The 19,080-nt window shown below is 38.7% G+C and overlaps 1 long non-coding RNA gene across 1 annotated transcript; it reads left to right on the forward strand.

Moving 5' to 3' along the window:
• The first annotated feature begins 415 nt into the window (after positions 1-415).
• Positions 416-18,484, forward strand: LOC148127830 (uncharacterized). Its single transcript, XR_015741131.1, has 5 exons — positions 416-912; positions 1,547-1,581; positions 9,565-9,817; positions 11,193-11,267; positions 18,294-18,484. It is a non-coding gene; the product is annotated as an uncharacterized LOC148127830 (long non-coding RNA).
• The last annotated feature ends 596 nt before the right edge of the window (positions 18,485-19,080 follow it).

Genomic DNA, 19,080 nt, shown 5'->3' on the forward strand with positions numbered 1-19,080 from the left:
ATAAATGTGCAGATTTTGTAGGGGTGAAAACAGATCTTCATGAAGCTATTTCACAATTTCCCAGAGACCCTGGGATCTTACACCAATAATATATATCCTACACCAATAATGCAACATTAGGTAACCCCCAACTTCACATAGTGGAACTGATAGTTTTGACATCAGAAGCTGGATGTCCTAAAAATGGTCTTCTATACAGTATTGTTTATGAGAATTTCTGGTTTCATACCTCTTATTTATTTGATTTCTTTAATCCTGCTTTTGCTATCTTTATAAGTAACTCAAGGCAGAGCATATCTAATCCTTCTACCGCCTCCTATTTTTCCCACAACAACTAACCCTGAGAGGTGGCTTGGGCTGAGGAAGAGAGAATGGCTGGTCCAAAGTCACCCAGCCAACTAGAACTAGAACCATCTCCTAGTTTCTAGGCCAGCACCTTCACTATTAGAACAAAACTGGCTCTAATATAAACCCAGACACCATGGCTTCAACTCCTGCTACTTTTTTCTCCCTCCCACCCCATCCTGTTTATTTAATCCATAGTTGGATGACACTTTGCCCCCTGAGAGTTACACTTTTGTGTCATCACATAAGGCTGCATGGACAGCATGCAGTACATATCATATTGCATCCCATCACGCTCCATTCCACACAAAAGTCCCTTCTCTCCCTTCCTTCTCTTTCAAAACCATTCTCTCTCAGATGTACAGCAATCACCAAAGCTCTTTACTGGTAGATGAAGGAAGCACTAAGATGTTACCGTTCCTCCCATCAATGGCAAAGTCAGATGCCATTGGCGCAATGGTTGGAAAACTGTACTGCAGGCTACTTCTGCTGACTGCTGGCTGCCAGAAGTGTGGCAGTTCAATTCTCACCAGGCTCAAGTTTGACTCAGCCTTGCATCTTTCTGAGGTCAGTAAAATGAGGACCCAGATTGTTGGGGGCAATAGGCTGACCCTGTAAACTGCTTAGAGAGATCTGTAAAGCACTGTGAAGCGGTATATAACTCTTAAGTGCTATTGCTATTGCTCCATTTTTGCTGCCATCAGCCAAGGACACCCAGCAAATCTGATTTGCAAAAGTGCCCATTTAGTAGCCCGCTGATAAGCCAGAGGTTTGGCAATGCTATCCAGATTTTAGTGGCAAAGCAGCTCACTAAAGGCTTTCTGAGGGCTACATATATTCCTAGCAATGCCAGAATCAAGCCTGAATGAAGTCATTTCACCCACAGTGATTTAGAGTTATCTGATCAAACATTGGGGAGGAGTACAAGCTTTTTACCAATTTGGTGATGAATAGATGACTTTGTGAAGTTGCTATAAGCATCTAAGTGAGAAAATGGTCAAAGAATTTTAGGAAAATGCAAATGCTTTTGTCATGTTTGAATTGGTTTATTGCATGCATTGCTCTAGGATGGATTTAGAAAGAGAGAGAGAGAGAATCGGCATTCTTGCATTTGTTTTTTTTTTTTAAAAAACATGTTAGTTATATATTGTTTTGAAGCCTGCAGTCCTAACCACCATCATTATTGTCTAAACAGGAGGAGGAGGAGGAGGCGGTAGTGGAATTGAAGAGACAGCAGTAAGTAAAATGTCCCTTTCTTATCCAACAAACATCATGATATTGTGCTGGTTTCAAACACTATCCTTGTCCATTAAACCTTCTTTTCTTCCACTACTCTGCCATTTATTTCTCCAATTGAATTATCCTTCCTTCTTCCTTTTGCTACAATCCATTTTTCAGTTTTGGGTTCAGCAACTCAACAAGAGATTTCCTGACACAAGTTCTCTGGAATGAGGTTGTCTATGTTTCCTAAAATGTTATTACCAAAGCATCTAAAAACATGCCTTTGCAAATTATGCAAGTTCTGGGAGACTCAAAGAAAGAGACCGTCAAAGAAAAACTGGTGGGTTGTTTTTTTTTTGCCTTATATTGAGAAAAGTGTGTTTTTCCTTGCTTTCTTAAGGTAGAATCAAGATGACATGTGGCACACCCCCATGGCTGCAAAGTCCATTTAATTCAGCTCAGTGCTGTTTTTACTGTCTTCTAAATTGGCAGCTTTTCAGAGAAAGCAGAGAGAAGGACAATCAAGAAAAAAACAGAGTTACCCAGTTCACAACATAATCTAGCCAACATTCATATACAACACCATCTAGCCATGCATACTCTGCTAAAAAATCACACAATCAAACTTGTTACTATAGCACTATTTGGAGATTTTGGATCTAAACCTTCATTCTTGGACTGTTCCTGCTGAAGAGAAGAACATCGTTAAAAAATTCTTTTCCTTCTATGATGCAGGGACAAAACTTCTACCATGAAAATGGGGTAAATGGGGAAATCCAAGTTTGATCAAGGTAGGGAAAGAAGGACCAATCGAATGCTTCTTAGATTTACACGGACCAGGCTCTTGCTAGTGTTATTCCTACCAAGGGTTTCTTGAACTCCAAATCAAGATATAGATTAAAGCCAGCAACAGCATATTAGTCATTCTTACAACTACAATTAGTATTTTTACTTCCCAGGACTGCTTTTAAACCCGAGAGAAAGAAGAAAAAAAGAACTGTTTCCTAATCTGCTTGGAATTGCAGCATCTTGTTCAAGGCTGCTGACCTGTGCTTTCCAAATACAGCTTCAACATTTTCACCAAACAACCCACTCTGTCATTTTAATCCTTCCTGCTGGGCCCTCCCTGGCAGGTTTCTGCCGCTTCCAAGGATCTTTTCTCTCCTCGGGCCAGGATTCGCACAGGGTCTCCAGTTCACATAGCACAAATTCAACACAAACAACCTCCTCTATGGCCTAGCACAGCGGCCCCCAACCTTTTGGGCATCTGGGACCGGTTCTGTGGAGAGAGATATTTCTGTGGACTGGAGAAAACCTGGTTTCATGTACTGCCTGCATCCCATGGATGGGGCTTCACTTGTTCGAGCGGCCCGGTTTCTGGCATGCCGCAGACCGTCCCAGTCCGCGGATCAGGGGGGTTGGGACTCCTGGCCTAGCAGATAGCGGTATCTGCTTCCGGGTGTGTTAATTTTGCAAGAATCAGTGTCTACCTGACTTTGCATAGAGTTGGCACCCAGACAAAAATCTTTCACCTCAACACACATTGCAACTCTGTTCCAACCTAGGTATCTCTTCCTGGCAGAATTACTTCTGCATCTGTAAGTTTTATTGCTTTAAAATATTGAATGCCAAATTAAATATTTCTTCCAGGCTGTAAGAAATGCGGTTTTGATGGAAGGAACCAGAATGAACTTATTTTCAAATAAATAAGAGTTTGGTGTCCTAATTATCTGGACTGTAAGGCAGTTCATAATGGGAAAGAACGATGCAACCTTTCAGTCGGTTTTGTTTTCAATTCCCTGTTAAAATACAATGTGAAATGATTCATAAGTTAATACCATACTTCAAAATCAGTCTTCAACAAATCTCTTAATCAAAGGTCCCATGGAATCGGTGACAATTAGCTCACATTGCAAGTGGCTGAAGCATAATGAAACTAATAATCTGATTATTAAGATTTAATATTGAGTAGAATTAGGGCAGCCCTATCTGAGTTGCAGGTTGGATGACCATCTAATGGCAGCAAATGGAGCTTTCTCAAACTTTATACCATCTAGTAATTATCTGGACCAGTAGCCTGGATATTCAGATTCAGCTTATCAGAGTTGGAAGGGACCTTGTAGGTCATCTAGTCCAACCCCCCCACCCAAGCAGGAGATCCTGCACCATTTCTGACAGATGGCAGTCCAATCTCTTCCTGAAAGCTTCCAGTGATGAAGCTCCCATGAGTTCTGATATGATACACCCAAAGTAGAATCCAATGAAGTCCAACTTGCTGACAGAGCAACTTCAATCCAGAATGCTAGCCAAACACCATTACCACACCATTACAGCACCAACAATTGTTTTCACAGTGGTGTAAACAGTTCTTTTTACAGTTTGGTTCTCTACCTCTTGGTGCTCCAGTCTCTTCAAGCCAACACTGAGTGATGGAAATTTCCACAATGCCTAATTTCTCTTAGAAAAATCAAATTGCATCTTCTTGCTTCAGATGTGAATCAAACTTACATTCCAACAAATTCATCCTGTGCTGGTAAATGTTTGTTTGTTTTTACTGGAGACCCTCCTTGCTTTCTATGTAGTGTTTCATTCTGCTGAATGAAGCAATGCTCAGAGTATTGCAGCGTAAATTCAGCGCCAGAAAGGTAAACACAAATGGCTAAGGCTTCATTTAACTTCTTTATAAACACAAGTAAAATTTTACAATACCAGTTGTAGATTTCTTCAACATGGAGCAAACTCAAACAAACAGACATGTTACAGGTTCAGAGCAGAACAGCAACTCAATTTCAGCAAACAAGCAAGCAAGTTAGTTTCTCTTTCACTTTAGAGCTGAGCACAGAGCAGAGATAAACCAGGCCCAGATTCTCTCTTTAAGTTTCAGCCCTCAATTCAGCTCTTGTTATTAAGCTCTATTCCAGTTCATGAATATACTCTGACAAGCAAAAAGTCTTCAACTTCAATTTTAGGAGCCTCCTCTTCCTCACTGGGTCAACTGCTGTGCAACCCTCTCAGACTTTGCTGATGCCACACAGGGATCCCTAGAATACCACCACCAAGTTTGATCTGCAATTCTGATTTGGAGCCATGGGAGCTCCAAATGTGCTTTGTATTTCAAAAATTACCTTCCCTTTCAAACTAGCCCCACAGCAGTTGAGAAATGTTTTGCAAGCCATCAGACAAATGTCCAGAAATATAAGGGAATAAATGCTTGGACTGGTACATGCATTGAAAAGGGAAACTGTTTTATCCTTGCCTCTTTCTTTTTCAGTGAAAGAAGAGAAAAATATTTTTTTTAATTCATAGAGCAGCGGAATCTCTAGGCATGCCCCATGTAGCAATGGACCAGTCAGAAAGTCCACTGATGGCTTGGCATTTTCTAGGCCCAGTCTTCACTTATCTCAACCCTGACAAAAATTGTCTGAAGATCTCTCTGGATGCCAAGGTCATAGGCAGCTCTAAGCCAAAAAACATTTGGTATTCACAGATACTGTAGATATCGTAGAGAAATCACACATCAAATTATTGGCAAATGGGAAGGCAAATTGGGAAGGTAAATTGGGGTACAGAGGGTGAAGAATTATAGCCCCAGTGCATTCCTGAGCAGAAATAAAAATTGAATTTACAGGAGAAATGGTTCATGGTAAAGCATATTTTTAACAAAATGAAGGAAAAAAAATCTTTGAACAGGTGCATGTTTATAAATCCCTCAGGCTATATTTCCCCCTTATTTCAAAACTGGAATACCTTTTGTCTTACAAATAATAATTATTCATTTTCCCAATGGAGACCCCAATACACACACACACAAACCCCAAGTGTCCTGACCTATGCGTATTGTAAATATACTGAAATTTAGCAGAACAGGTAAACATTAGGAGAAGGCCATCGCTGAGATACATCTCAAATTCAATTAAATAAAGAAAAGGGAGCTGTAAACTAGTACAAAGGCTTAGCCCACTTAAAATTAACACAGGAAGATCATTGATTTTGAAGGGAGTTGAATGTTAATCAGCATTTAATTTGTTAAATTACAACTAGGAAGATTTGAATTTCAAAGGGAGAAAGCTGGCGCTAGCAGATTCTGTACAGCCAAGTTAATAAATACTGTAGTTGCAGCCACTCTCCAAGGCTCCCAGTTCAAATCAGACTTTTTAAGAATGAATATTCAGAGGCAACTGGCAACATTTCCACAAATCACTTGAGTTTGAATTGCCTGTAAGGAGAGCAACATCAAATGACAGAATAGGAAATTGCTGGGAATTGTAGATACATTTGTACATTTCACTTTTTAAAAGTAAGTAAATAAAATTTCAATGTATGAAATGATGGCTTCAGCTTCTGTGTTGAGATGGTTTCACAATTTTAGCTTTTAGAAATACATAATCCTTTGAAGCTTTGTAATTGTTTGACTATCAGATAGCTTTATCTTTAACCAGTAAGTGCATCAAAACAATACATTTCTTCTCCCATCTCAAATACCATATTTTTCCTACTTAGATCTGCATACTAAAATGTTTCTCAATTACTAGAAAAACCTCCATTTAAAGAATTTAAATGTAGCTTTCTGGCATCCAGTAATTCAATGAAGCCTGCAGGTGATCCAGGAAAGTTTTCATTTTAAAAAGGTTGGTATAACATGATCCCATTACTCTGCCCTTTCAGATCCTTTCACATTAGATTGCTGGAATGGAGATAGATATTTAGTATCCATCCTTCCTCTGAAATTATCATTCCTCCAGAATTTAGACTGGCTCCCACTCTGATAGTCTTTCGTAAGACACTGAAGATGTGGTTTTGCCAACAGGCCTGGGAAACCCAGAGTAGGATGGAACCAGAAGTGGGTATTCAGCAGGTTCTGACCACTTCTGGAGAACCAGTAGCGGAAATTTTGAGTAGTTCGGAGAACTGGCAAATGCCACCTCTGACTGGAGATTTTACAGTATCATTCCCCTGCCACACCCACCAAGCCACGCCCACAGAACCCGTATTAAAAACTTTGAATCCCACCACTGGATGGAACCCATTAAATGGTTGATATGAGTGTATGTGTTGTCACCAAGGGGGGTTGGTGGTGGTTTATTATTTTATTATTTTTTATCACTTTTATTTTTTGTACATTGTGTTTTTTTGTCTGTAAGCCACTAGAGTCGCTGTGAGTGAGTAGGCGGCTAGATAAATTCTCTAAAATAAATAAATAAATATAATAAATAAACAAACTTAATACCTGATCTGGTTTCAGTAGCTGTACAAAAATGCATAAGAGTTAACTACATATCACATAATGAATCCAAGTCCATTTGTATGAATTGCACTATAAAGCACTACTGTATGATGTTTAGTTTTTCGTTATGTGGCAGGTTTTGTTTTATTTTGTTGAAAAAGTACAGTATTGGTAAAATTGCTCAAAAGCCCAGGAGTCTGAGCAGTTATCAGGTGTAAGAAACCAGAAACAGGGGTTCAAAACAGTAAAAGTTTATTTCATGCTACCTATAGACAAGAATCAGATTTTTTAAGTCAAGTTTTTTATTTGTATATAAATATTTTGAAGACAGTGTATTGTCCGAGCATTTTGTTTTACAGAAGAAAAAAGTAACAGATATAGTGATAGTGATAATGATAATGCACATAATTATAACCATGTTTACAATTATGTTAGCTTATTTATGATCATATTAATTATACTAACATACTTATAGACAAAATTCATATTTTACTTACACATAACAAAGCTCTTTCCTCATCTAATTTCTTCCTCTTATCTCTAACATCGATAAAACTTGTTCCATATTGAATACTACTCTGTGTCTCCTTTGTCTTTTATTTTCAATGTCAATCTATCCAACTCTGCACAATCCAATGTTTTCCTAATTATATTTTCATCTGTTGGGGTGTTCTCATTTTTCCAATATTATGCAAATACAATTCTTGCTGCTGTCAGTACATGTATTAAGTATATATAGTCCCTTTATCATAACTTTCTGGTACTATACCTAACAAAAATATTTCTTGCTTTAAGTATATTTGCTACTTAATCATCTTTTCTAGCCATGTGTATATTTTCATCCAATATTTTCTTGCTTTTACACATCCGCCACATATGATAATAGGTAAAGTATCTGATCTTCTAATGGTCAAACCAAATTGGCTCTAGGGTCAGTGGAATTCCCAGGGGGCTGGACTTGGGTCTGTTGTGGAAGCATAGTGATTCCAAACTGATGACACATTTGACCCTACCTTCATTCTCTACCTGTTCATCTCCAACTTCAGTTTCTAGAACTGAATGTGAATTACTATTACTTGTTTTGCTAGATGATAGAAAGGGAGATAGAATCATCCCATCTGCAAATGATATATTAGATGAATTGAAGTATTTAATATACACTGTTTTTGTTAATGTTTCCCTCTCCCAAATAAATTTCAGGGCTGGCAAGAGGGAAAAACTTTAGATTTTCTCTCTCCCCACACAGATAGCATTCCTTCTCCCATCACCAAAATACCAATTTCCATTGCAAAAAATATCACCCCCATTATAATCATGCAACTGAATAACATTTTCTTAAGTCATATACAGCAGGAATTCTCATTATTTTCAAAAGCCTCCTTTAATAAATAGACTGGGAAGGAACATTTATCAAGTTGTGTTCATATTTACAATGACTGGGAATTGGTTAACATTTCAACGGGTATGATGAAGCAATTATCTTTACTTAAAGCACAGGTCATTATCAACTTTCCAATTTAAATAAAAGCAATTTCTTTTAAAAGTATACCTTTAAAAATACTGGGCAGTGCTTTTCAAAATGATATTTCATTTCTATATTTGCAATGGACCCATTTCCTGATGGAGTAATTGCTGTACTCCAGAATGCTTGATACAGGAGATTTTTATCTCCAGAAATATCAACTCTGGGATAATTTTAGTATCAATTATACAAGCCATAAATGCATGCCATAAACATAAAGGTATACTGAATTAGAACTTTAAAATGCTGTTATCAGTCAGACATGAAACAAAAATTACACAGGGATTGGCTACCAAGATAAATAAAACTAAATAGATGACCAATGATCTTGTTGTTTGTTTTTAAAATAGCCCCTTCTCTTAATTTGCAAAAAGAAATGAGATGGTGAAGTGATGTGTCTTTTGTAAACCATATAAAGAATGGCAAAGATATTATAGAATGAAAGAATGGCTAAGGACCCTAAAAGAGCATTTTAAAGGACACTAACTATGACAAGTCTTCATTTTCTTAATCACTTTGGGATATAATCAATTTATACTACAAAATAGGTCTTTGAAAATAGACCATGAAAAAATGGAAAGATTCTGAAAGGTCCACAGTGGAGGAGTGGTTGGTGAAATTGGCAAAATTTAATGTATTTGTTTAGAGGAAGATTAATAACTAGGAACCTCTTATGGACTTTTTGCTGAAAAAAAGACAAATGAACTTGTGATTTGTCGATTTGAAGATTAGAAAAAAAGATTATGGAAAGAAGAAATTCTAATGTATCCTTAGGGGAAAGAGGATAAAATATATAGGTATTAATAATCTCTTTCAAAAAGATTGGAAGCCAGTTTTTCTTTTCTTTTTATATTTTTTTCTTATTTATTCTCCATTCTTCCTTATTTTCAATATTGGTATTATTTTTATATTCCTTAATATGTTAATAATTTTTATTAAAAAAATAATCCATGTAATTCAGAACAAGTTCAATTATTTGCAGCAGAAAGTTATTAGATTGCATTTTTACGGGAAATAATTTTTGCTACATAGACATTTAATTGATAGACATTATCCAGAAAATATGACTTCATCTGGGAGAAAAAACTTATTTAAAACTAAAACTCCAAAATAAGAGATCCAAAATGCTTTGCAATCTGACAGAATATTTTGAGCATGTGCATCAGGGATAAACTATAAAACACATTTCCTCCAAGTCCTTTTCTGCCTTCCAATTCCTTATCTCTTTTGTTTATATCTCTTTTGTAACTAGTACAGAACAAATGAGAGCCAGTCTGATGTTCTGATTAAGGCTTCAGGCTAGTAACTGGGAGGCCATGAGTTATAGTACTGCCTTGGACACAAAGCCAGCTGGGTGACCTTGGTCTAGTCACTTTCTCTCAGTCCTAGAAACGAGGTATTGACAAACCACTTCTAAGCCAGCTTGCCAAGAAAACAATCCACACAGTTTCTGAGAAACTGACATGACTGAATAGAAAGGAAAAAGAAGAAAGAGAGCAAACAAGGTACATTGGAGGGAACCCTTTTTAATTCTGTCCAGCTCTTGGTGAAAAGCTTACAGCTTTCTAAGATGTTGCTATGTAAAGATTCTTTTGTGACTTCACTGAGTTTCCTTTGGAACAATCTGGGGGGGAGGGAAGGGACCACTGTTGTCTTCTTACTTTTTAAACTACCACTCTAATTTATCGTCCTGTGATCTCCTAGTGATCACTCCTCCAAGTGTTAACCAGATCTGGTCCTTTTTGTGCTGAAACTGAAGGACTGAAAACGGTTTCAAATCACATACACTATTTTTCATACAATCAAGGATTTGGCAGATCTCTTCCACTGCAGTTCCCCTCTAGACCTTCTTAAGTAAAAGCTGGATCAGGCTCATTGTGAAGTTGCAAAGGTCAGAGGTTAATAAATTGGCAGATGCTAGGAAACGTTTTGGTGGGCACTATTTTGATGGACTCTTCAACAGTCTCTTTAAATGTTATCAGAACAAATGGTCCTGAGTAATTAGATCACCCTAAAGCAGGGGTGTTAAATTCAAGGCCCGGGGCCTGGATCTGGCCCACAGGGTGCTTAGATCTGGCCCATGGGGCCACCCTGGAAACAATGAAGGATGGGCCTGTGGTGCCTTTGCCAGAGAAAATGGAGCATGGGAGGGCCATGGGTGGCCCTCTCCGTTTTCACTGGCAGAGGGTTGCAGGAAGCCATCACAGCCAAAAATGAGCTCAGGAGCCCATTTTCACTGTCAGAGCGCTCAGGCCACCACAGGCGCCCCTGACATGAGTGACATCAAGCTGGCCATACTCACCCTGGCCACGCCCACTCTGAACCACCCCAAGGTCCAACACAATCCTGATGTGTCCCTCAATAAAATTGAGTTTGACACTCCTGCCCTAAAACAAGGGTGAGCTGCACTATACATTTTTATCATTTAGTGGACTACAAGCAGTGATGTTGTGTGGTCACAGTGGGCAAGTGCAATATTTTTAGCTTTTTAATGTTTGAAATCTCTGAGCAGTACCATTAAAAGTTTACCATTTTCTCTTAACCACTCCCATGGGAAAGAGTAATCTTATTTTTGAAGTTTAGAGAGTATAAAATTTGAAGTAGCCAGTTCCTCCATTAACAGCCTCTTCAACTTTCAAAGTAGGCCGGGAATGTTGGCCCAGCCTACTCAACCCATTAACACACAGTCGATAGATCAAGGATTGTCCAACTCTTTCTTAAATCCATGTGCATTTTTTTGTATCTTGGTTTTCTCAGGAAAACCTGTCGTCAGATGTAGACTGAAAACTGTATTCAGAAATAATTCCATCTGCTGCTCTCCTTCATTTATCCTTCAATCCTGCCAGATCCAATTAATCTGTTCTATTTTTTCCACTGTAGGAGAAGCTTCCAGACAATTGATATACTAGCAAGATGCAACAGATTCTCAAATGAGCTGGCAATGAAGGATTGCGGGTATGGTCCAGGCTTTCATCATGCAATCAAAATTTCATGAAATTGGTCCATTAACTCAAAGAGCAATGATTTGATTTAAATGACTTCTCTCACACACATCACTTTGCTTTAGCTGACTCACTGCGCTGTTTTGGGAGCTAGTCCCACTGAACTTATCTATTTAGACATGAATTATGAACTGGGGTTGAGGGAAGATATTGTAAAACTAGTGAAATTGTAGGAGAAGGCCCAGGTTTGTGTCCACTCTTGACCTTGAAGCTTACTAAGTGATATGGAAGTTCATTCATTCTATCTCAGTAGCTAAATCCAATTTGGGGGGGTGGGAATCCTTTTATCTTTGATGTTATATGATTTTCTCAGCAAATCAGAAATATTTCTGATAGCTGGAATCCCCATCTTAATTATCTTGCAGATGATTAATCAAGACAATAACTAGTTTCTACTAGCTGTGCTACTGAATTAAAGGGATTATTGTACAAAATAATTATTTTAAAAAAAATTCAAAATAGTGTATTCCACCTATTCTGTCTTGTCAGCATGGTCAATCTACCTGATGCTATAGAACAGGAGTTTCCAACCTTGGCAACTTTAAGACTTGTGGACTTCAGCTCCCAGATGGCTCAGGAACTCTTGGAGTTGAAGTCCACAAGTCTTAAAGTTGCCAAGGTTGGAGACCTCTGCTATAGGTAATACCTGTGGGCTATACCCACAACTAATAGTTTGTAAAAGCAAGCATAAGGTAAAGGTTCCCCTCACACATATATGCTAGTCGTTTCCAGCTCTAAGGGGCGGTGCTCATCTCCATTACAAAGCTGAAGAGTCATCACTGTCCAAAGACATCTCCATGGTCTTGTGGCCGGCATGACTAAATGCCGAAGGCACACAGAACGCTGTTACCTTCCCATCCAAGTGGTCCCTATTTTTCTATTTGCATTTGTATACGCTTTCGAACTGCTAGGTTGGCAGAAGCTGGGACAAGTAATGGAAGCTCACTCCATTACGCAGTACTAGGGATTCGAACCACTGAACTGCCGACTTTTCTTAGCCACTGAGCCACCGCATCCCTAAAAAGCAAGCATTGCTTTTTAGGGATTTCTATAATATTCATTGCTCTATAGCATTGCTGTAATATTCTCTGTCCTCATTTCCCTTCACCTATTAAGTTTTCACCTACCCTCTGCAATTATACACCAAATATAAAGCATGAGAAGTCATTTAATCCATCTTATGGCTGATACAATGCATTCTCATTTTTCACTCAGAAACGAGCAATTAGAATGGCACAGAACTTTTAAAAAGTTCTGTTGGTGGCATAGTGGTTAGAATGCAGTACTGCAGGCTACTTCTGCTGACTACTGGTTGTCTGCAATTTGGCAGGTCGATCCTGACCGGTTCAAGGTTGACTCAGTCTTCCAAGGCTGGTAAAATAAAGACCCGGATTGTTGGGGGCAATATGCTGACTCTGTAAACCCATTAGAGAGGGATGGAAAGCACTGAAAAGCAGTATGTAAGTCTAGTGCCACTGCTATTACAATAAGCATTCACTTGAAGCAAAGTGACCCTGTTGCTTACTTTGGTCTGCTTTGCAGTCTTTCACATTTTTCCCTGGTAGAGTTCACGCTATCAGAGAAACCTGAGGGAACTCTTCCAAAAAAACGTTCAAGGTGTCTCCCAGGTTGGCTTAGCCCAGCTTGAGCTTCAAGAAATCATACCAAGATGCAGAAGGAGTAGTCAACTCGAAGCCACCTATGATTGCTGAGGAGCTCCCTAGGCATCATACTTCTTCCAACATGGGTTTTGGGAGAACCTCTTCTAGACTGCTCCCACCAATGAAGCACAATCTGGGAGCCCTTTATCACATGCGAAGGGAGAGCCAAGGTTGGGTAGGTTCATTGCAACTCTACCAAGGTGGAAGAGACTTCTTCTACCTTGCTGGCTGATGTCTCTTCTTAGCCTTCTCCTTCACTGCTCTCACCACTCTAAATAAGTTAGTCCCAGCAGAGTGAATAAGATTTTAATTTTATTTATGTTACTTATTGATGTCATTGATATACAGCTGAATCCACTGGGGCTCATGCTGTTTATACTCACAAATCGACAATTAAAATGACCAGAGTAGCACATAATCCACAGAAACAATTAAAACATTGCCAGTACATATAAATAACCAATATGAAATTAATATAATGAATAATCAAATCAATCATGAACAAAATAACAGATGATGTAAATAACAATTATGGCAACAGCATGCAAAGTACCGAACTCTGGGAGAATTCTGTTTTAAGTAAAACTTGAATGCTGTAACAGATGGAGCAAGGTTTACTTCTAAGAGAAGATGGTTCCCTATGGCAGCAGCTACAACAAACAAAGACAGCTCTCACCTCTGGTTTCTCTCACTTTATGAAAATAGGGTACCACCAAGAGCTTCTCCTGGGATGTGTATAATAATGAAATGATTTGAAATGAAACTGAAATAAAGGGAAGGTTGGAATGAATATTTTAAGGATGTGTATGGGAATGAAGTGGTATCTTGAAGAGTGATGTTGAAAAGAAGGCTATAAATGTTAGTCTCCGAGAAAAAAAAAAGCTATACAGTTATTCATAGTAATTTTATTCTGTAGAAGTGCCACAGATACTGAATTAATAAATGCCCAAACTTCAGCCGGGAATGTGTCCATCAGGTGATTCCACTGTTTTACTGCTCTGCATTTCTGTGAATAAATGCAACAGCATCATAAATATTGATTTGGGGGTTGCCAAAGAACATTTTCAGGAATGAGCAAATCCCCAAATACAGAACCTGCAAATAACAAGGATTGCCTGATTATGCAGTGAGAATGCTAAATTGTTATAAAGCTGGCAAGTGCAGATGGCGTAGCTGAAGAAAGGCTAAAATACGAATGTAGTTTTCTTACAGAGCAGCTGGGTGATTTGTTTACTCGGTAGGGAAGGCTGTCTTTGTGCCTGATGGGGAAAAGGACACTAATTTTCCCCTATACAAAAGGAAAAGTAACAAATATGAATGCAAAACCTACAAGGGGATTAGTTTGTTAAGTGTCCTTGAAAAGGTGCTTGGAAGAATTCTGATCAAGGAGGAACTAAAGATGACAATGAGCCAAATGTGAGAAATATCAGGCAGCAGAGGTATAGAACAAACTTTTGCTCTTCAGCATAGAAATGTATGATTAAAGTTAGTTCCCCAGATCAGGAGAGCCTTATATTTAGCTCGATATAATGCTCTCCCTACAGCTGTCCTTGAAGGAAAATATAGGAATACCCCATATGAAAGCCCATACTGCCTCTGTGATATGTGTAGCATAGAAACCACAGCCCGTGTTCTTCGGTATTGCCAGTTCTACAGGGGCAGAGACGTCACCCTACCAACAAAAGTCTGTACAGTCAAGGCTATGGTTTTCCCAGTTGCAATGTATGTGAAAGTTGGACCAGAAGGAAGGCTGAGCACCAAAGAATTGAGGCCTATGGTGCTGGAGAAGAGTCCTGCAAGTCCCTTGGACTGCAAGGTGATCAAACTGGTCAGTCCTAGAGGAGATCAACCCTGACTGCTCTTTAGAAGGCCAGATCCTGAAGATGAAACTCAAATACTTTGGCCACCTAATGAGAAGGAAGGACTCACTGGGGAAGAGCCTAATGCTGGGAAAGATTGAGGGCAAAAAAAGAAGGTGACGGCAAAGAATGAAGTGGATGGATGGAGTCACTGAAGCAGTCGGCATGAGCTTAAATGGACTCCGAGGGATGGTAGAGGACAAGAAGGCCTGGAGGAACATTGTCCATGGGGTCACAATGGGTCAGACATGACTTTGCAACTAACAATAACAACAACAACAACAACAACAACAACAATAGAGGTATTTGCCATCAGTTGATTATCCTTCTTTTATTTAAATTCCTGGAGCACTCTGGTAACTTTTAGTTGCACTATATGTGAAACATGTAATTGTATAAAAGTGGCAAAATTTTGCTACATTATGTGTAAGCTTCACTCACAAATGGTTACTATCAGGAGATAGGGGTGTGTTACTCCTTTTATTGAACCTACTGTCTATATTGATCAATGATCAAAATAAAGTTCTGTCTATGACAGGGATCTCCAAACCTGGCAACTTTAAGACTTGTAGACTTCAATTCCCAGAATTCCTCAGTCAGCCATGAATTCTGAGAGTTGAAGCCCACAAGTTTAAAAGCTGCCAAGTGTGGAGACTTCTGGTCTATGATTTATGATTTAATTTATGGATTGTTCTGTGTGGGGATAAAGTTGAAAATGTTTGATGAATGTGACAAGACTGGGATATAATGGAAGGAAAAAATAAGGGAATAAATGGAATACTTAGTGACCGGTTCATCATTGAGTAGGAAATGAGAAAAGGATATTTGATAAGATTTCGATTGTTTAATATAATTCTGGTTAAAGAAGTAAGAATACTTGTAAGAATGTTAGAAGGTGAGTTGATAGAGGATATGAATATATCTGTATCTAGGCATAATGATGATACTGTTCATTGGCTGATAACCCAACTACGATTAGATACCTCACATGATGCTACGGTACAAGGAATATGAATCTGAAAATTAATGTATCAGAGAAGTACAAACTAGCTATGCTTGGCAGAGAAAATGGAGTAAATAAATGAAAGCTAAGCATAAATGACAAAAAACTATAGCAAGTATACGAATGTGTGCAACATGCAAGGAACAGATAAGGAAATTCTAAGTTGTGCAAATGCTGATAGAATGTGGTTTGTTCTAAGGAATGAACATTTGCTGTAAGAAGCAAAAATGTTTGTCTAGAAACATGCTTTACTGTATGGAAATCAGAATTGGGTGCATCAGGAAAAGCGTTAAAATAACTTGAAAGCATTGAGAATTGAGTGTGGTAAAACAAGAAGAGACAGGGTGAAGAATGAGAAGAAGCTGAATAAATGTGAACTGAATACAAAACTGATCGGTACAAAAGAAATCTATTCAGGTGGTTTGGTCATAAAGAGAGAATGACTAAGGAATGAATTGAAAAATAAAGGGATAGTAAGGTGGTTGAGAGAAAATAAAACCAAGAAAGTCATTACTGAATCTTCCAAAAGAAATGTGCAGAATTATTGAATGCTATTGTAATAATGAAGACAAATGGATGGCATGTCCACTTTTGTTCTGTGTTTTTCTGCAAAAAAAAAAAGTGTCTCTTGTCTTCTTCTACAAAGCCTGATTGGGTAAGGCCTGAGATTTCTAGAACAAACTTCTGAGCTCCCGCCCCCACCTCCTTCCTCCTCAGCTTTCTCAGTTATTTGCTCATCTCTTGAGGCAGACTAGCTAGAGAGCATTAATCTTGTTGTTTTAAGAAATGCTCTCAGCCCCAAGGCCAGCCACTCATGGAAGGAAGATTTGAAATATGAAGTAGTACTGTCTCCCCGAGCCTTTTTATGGCTGATAGGCAAGAAGGAGAAACAATACAGGTGCTTAATTAGAAATGTAACAATTGCAATTATATGCTATATATAGGGAGGAATTTCGGTTAAAGAGGTCAATCCCAACAAAGATGCTACATACAAGCTGGTATAATCTAAGAATGCCCATGGACAAGGATGGTGCTTTCAAATGAAAGGAACATGGGATTTGATTCTGTACTTAACATTCTTCTATGAACATTGCCATTTCTTGCTCTGTTGCCTTGACCATCAATGCAATGAGCCATGTGCAGATCTGAACATTGGGGAAACAAAACAACCACTTCATAAACACATGGCACAACACAGAAGAACAAATCCATCAGAACTAGATTCAGCAGCCCATCTGCAGTTAAAAGGCAAAGGCCACTCTTTTGAAGACAGCAAAGCCCACATTTTGGACAGAGAGGACCACTGATCTGAAAGATCAGGAGGCCATTTATGTCAAAATTGAGCAGCCCTCTCTCAACAGAGGAGGAGGGATATGACATCATCTATCTCCAGTCTACAACACAGTCCTTTCAACAGTTCCAAGAAGGCTCCACACATATTTGCACCATTCAGGTGACCCTGATGACACAGATAAACCTCTAGGTGACCTCAATGACTCTCTTAAAAAATGCAAATGTCCAGCTGTCTGCAAGGAGTACAAATCCTCTTATTCCCCACCATTCAGCCACAGCTGAAGAAGCTTCTTGGATGAGAAGCGAAACGTCTTCAAAAACAAAAACAAAAAACCAGAAAGTCCAGTTGCCTCTTGAAAAAGCACCTTTGGGACTTGACCATGAATATTTCTGTCTATATGTTGCATGTAAAGCTTTTTTCTTCCTTTGTTTTCTCCAATAAATCATTTCATCCTCTACTTAACTGACTGTTCACTTCATTTGAATCCACAATCTGCCCACACTTCAGAGATGGAAAGATTAAAGAAAAGACAAATTATGGAACACTATGTTGATGTGGAAGAACCAAAATGATTTGCAAGAGTAGAAAAGTATGGAGAGTATATAGAACGAAGTAGACATGAGCTAGACTTAGCTATATTCCCTTGTACTATTTCATGCCCTTTATTTCTTGGCTGATTGTTACCTATTTCTTTTCTGCACCTTGCATAACACTATTTACTCTGAAAAGGAATAATGTGATAGTTATGTATGTGCATAGAAAATAGATATTTTCTTCAGGGAAGTTGTTTTGAATGCATACAACTTGATTTTGGGGGAAGGGGAGAATAAGAATGTTCTCAATGTGAGACTAATTGCTATAAAACATTATTAGTTGCTATAAAACATTATTCTAATATGATTTTTGTCCCCTACTTCACATCCTAACCCTAAGTGCCATAAATAAAAGCACAGTGTTAGTGAATACGTGCTTTTTCTAGTAAGTCGCAATAGACAAGGCACTTAACTATCAGTTTATAGCCTCTAGGCCTTTAATGAATAGATAGCAAGGAAAAATAAGTGGGAACTTTCTAGCTTAAATAAAGTGAAACTTCTATTGATTTTCTGAACATCATGTACATTTTAAAGGCAATATCCTATTCTTCTTCCCTCACTTTCCACAGAGAAAGCATACACGTACATGATACATGTTCCCAAAGGACTCGGGAAGACTCAAATTACACAAACACTAAGCAGTGTTTTGCAGGCTAGACAATGTGATACAATCTGTGTGATGGAAGACTGGGATGACCCAGAGTGTAACACAAACATAACAAAATCCAAAACGTAAATAAATATCCTTTAATGCCTCCAACTTGGCCCCAGTGTTCAATAATTCTCAGTTGGAGATAAAACGTACTCAAAAGTAGTCTTCAAAAGAAAGCAATATAGTCCGAACCTAATGAGCAGATAGAGGTGAAATAACAAACCAAACAAACAATGACAAAATTTCCACAATGGAACAGGAGAAGGATTTATCAAATTCAAGGAGATAACAAGGCATAGTCTGTTGGAAGGATGCCAACCAAGATAACTTCAGACCCAAAAATAAAACACGCTTTGTTTCCAGCGTTTGCCAGTACGCAGGTCCAAACTCTTATTCAGTTCTCACACCTGTAGCCCATGAAGAGGATCAAGGTCCTCTCCTCCCGAGGAGACCATGTCTCTCCCTTATCTTCTCCACCCTGCGTGCCTTAGGATGGATAGGAGATGGGCCTGGGTCCTCCTCTGATTGCTCAGCCGGCCTCTGCCCTTCCCCAGCCTCCTCCACAACCTCCGGAGCCACACTTCCACTCCCTGTCGGCTGTTCCTCCTCTCCCTCAGAGTCAGTCTCCACCAGGGACATGACAGAAGTCTGTCAGTAGAGTTGTGCAGCATTTCATGGAATGTCTGTATCCCTATATGATGTGT

Source organism: Pseudonaja textilis, chromosome 1 (genome assembly GCF_049901715.1).
Source record: "Pseudonaja textilis isolate UNSWEBS1 chromosome 1, rPseTex1.2, whole genome shotgun sequence".
NCBI lineage: Eukaryota > Metazoa > Chordata > Lepidosauria > Squamata > Elapidae > Pseudonaja > Pseudonaja textilis.